Genomic DNA, 2,622 nt, shown 5'->3' with positions numbered 1-2,622 from the left:
AGAGGGGAATGAATCATATCACTGTGAAAATAATAAATCTCAATCAAGCAGTTAGATTGAGTTTCTGCAGTTATCTTATTATAAGAAATAAAATAAAACAAACTTGTATTTTTATCATGTCTTTTATGACCAGCGGTCATTCGAAAGCATTTGACAGCCAATCATACTGCTTTTGAGGTGTAGTCACTTTTGTAATGTAGGAAATATGGCAGTCAGCATGCACACAGCAAGATCCCACAATAAGCAATATGATAATGGCCAGATAATTTGTTTTAGTGATATTCATTAAGGGACACTCGTTACCCATTCTCAATATAGATCCAAGGGCTCTGCTAGACCCCGAAAGGTCAAACAGAACCCTCAATTTAAACATATGATCCAAAAGACAGCACCTCTGACGATACTGCACTCCCTCTGTGAACTTAAGCTTAAGTTCCAGTCTTTATTGTGAAGCTTGAACCCAAAGGTGAGAGAACCAGCCCCGAGCGTTCACCATTGTTGGATACACTGGCTAACTGGGGATGAAGTGGTGTCAGACTGGAGTCACAAATAAGGCAAACAAGCTAAGGACAGTGGATTCCAATCTTGAGAAGATATTAGCGAGGCAGCTGGGCTACTATAACAAAATTAACTTGCATTTAAATAGCACCTGGAATGTCACAAACCAACCCAAAGACTACTTTTGGTGCATGACCATGGCCAAGGAAAGCTAAACGCCAGGCTACATATGAGGATAGTGAGGCAGATGACTATAAAAACATTTTTTACTTCATTACTCTTTTATACGATCCCTATAGTGTAGAAGGAGACTACTCGGCCCATTGGATCTGCACCGATGCTGATGACTATTCAGATAATTTTAAATGAAACTAACCCATGATCCCCAGCTATCTATGTTACCCGAGCTCTGAAACACCCCTTTTCCCAAACAACACCCAATGTTAAGTAACCCGGTGAGCTAAATCCAGCAAAATAATTACCACATGCATGTTAAGGTGGCTACATCTGGGAAATGGTCTTCTGGGTCAGTGAAGGCAGAAAAATGGCTATTTCTTTCAAAACACTGTATCTGTCACTGCTGCAGTTCTGATGTTTGTCATGTCTCTTCCTGTCCCTCAGTTAGTGCTCTACACTTATTCTGTTTCTTTTCTTTTGTTGTTATCTACTGTGTGGATTCGGCTTTTGGCAGGTGAGTGTCAAATTTCCTTATCTCTCCACATTGAAGTTACTCCTTCTATTGCCCCATTGTTTTCTCTAGTCACATATATAAACATTTGTTTTTGCACCAATAGGCTAGTTCATATCTCACCATTTCTCCAGATACATGTCTCTAATCAACTCCCTGTTTTATGTCCTTTTATCCATTGTTTCATTTTGATTTTGGTCTTAATATTCCCCAATTCTTAACAATAGTTTCCCAGGAGCTGATGTCGATGTTGCATTTCTTCATGTTGCCTTCCTGCACATCCTTGAAGCCCTTCTGTTGTCTTCCTTTGCTATGTCTTTCCTGGGAGAAGAGATCCAATATGATGATCATACTTGCCTATATTCCCTGGAGTTTAGCAGAATGAGGGATGGTTTCATTAAAACATATAAAGTTCTTAAGGAGCGTGTCAGGGCAGTTGCTGGGAGGCCATTCTGTTGGAAGACACTGAGCTCACTTATCTGTGAAGCAACATAAACATCAGTTGGTGACGGTGGAACCCACAAGAAGCATTCACTGGGGACTTACTCAATCGGGATGACATCTGTTATTGAAGTAAAAAAGCAAAGCCTACAAGACATACAGCATGAACAAAACAACCTGCTGAAAAGGGCTAGTAAATTCTGCCATGTCAGGTCCACGCCAAAGAACCTGATACACATTCAGGGAATTCAGCTTCCACCTTTGGTCCATTTGTGAAGCATGCATGGAATAACATCAAGCTGACACACAGGACCAAGCTGATGGTTTATAAGGCCTGTGTTGTTAGCACTGTATTGTATAGCTGTTAGAAATGAATTATTTACAGCTATTAAGAAGTTCAACGATTTCCACCTTTACTATCTGTGGTACATCATGGGTATATCCTGGCAGGTCACAAAGTTCAAGTGTTGCAGTTCTCGCCAAGGCAGAGCTCCCAGGTTTGTTAGTCCTCATTAAGCAGTGTCAGTTTTGTTGGTTTGGGCATGTTCTCAGGCTGGAAGATGGTTGTGTACCCTAGGATTTTCCATATGATGAGGTAGCTGGAGCCAGGCAGCCAGTGGAGGTTGTGGCCTTGTGATATTATTGCTAGACTATTAATCCAGAAACTCAGCTAATGTTCTGGGAACCTGGGTTTGAATGCCACTAGAGCAGATGGTGGAATATGAGTTCAATAAAAACAAATCTGGAATTAAGAATCTACTGATGGCCATGAAACCATTGTCAGTGGTCAGGAAAAACCCATCAGGTTCACTAATGTTCTTTAGAAAAGGAAATCTGCTATCCTTACCCAGTCTGGCCTACACGTGACTCCAGAGCTACAGCAATGTAGTTGACTCTCAACTGCCCTAGGACAACTAGGGATGGGCAGGGCAGCCAGTGACGCCTATGTCCCATGAATGAATAAAATTGCTTTTTTTAAAAAAGTGCTCCGTACC

The sequence above is a fragment of the Carcharhinus amblyrhynchos genome, chromosome 9, assembly GCF_965287045.1.
Source record: "Carcharhinus amblyrhynchos chromosome 9, sCarAmb.v2.hapA, whole genome shotgun sequence".
In the NCBI taxonomy this organism is placed as follows: domain Eukaryota; kingdom Metazoa; phylum Chordata; class Chondrichthyes; order Carcharhiniformes; family Carcharhinidae; genus Carcharhinus; species Carcharhinus amblyrhynchos.
The sequence above is the reverse complement of the archived record's forward strand: the minus strand, read 5'-3'. Positions refer to the sequence as shown.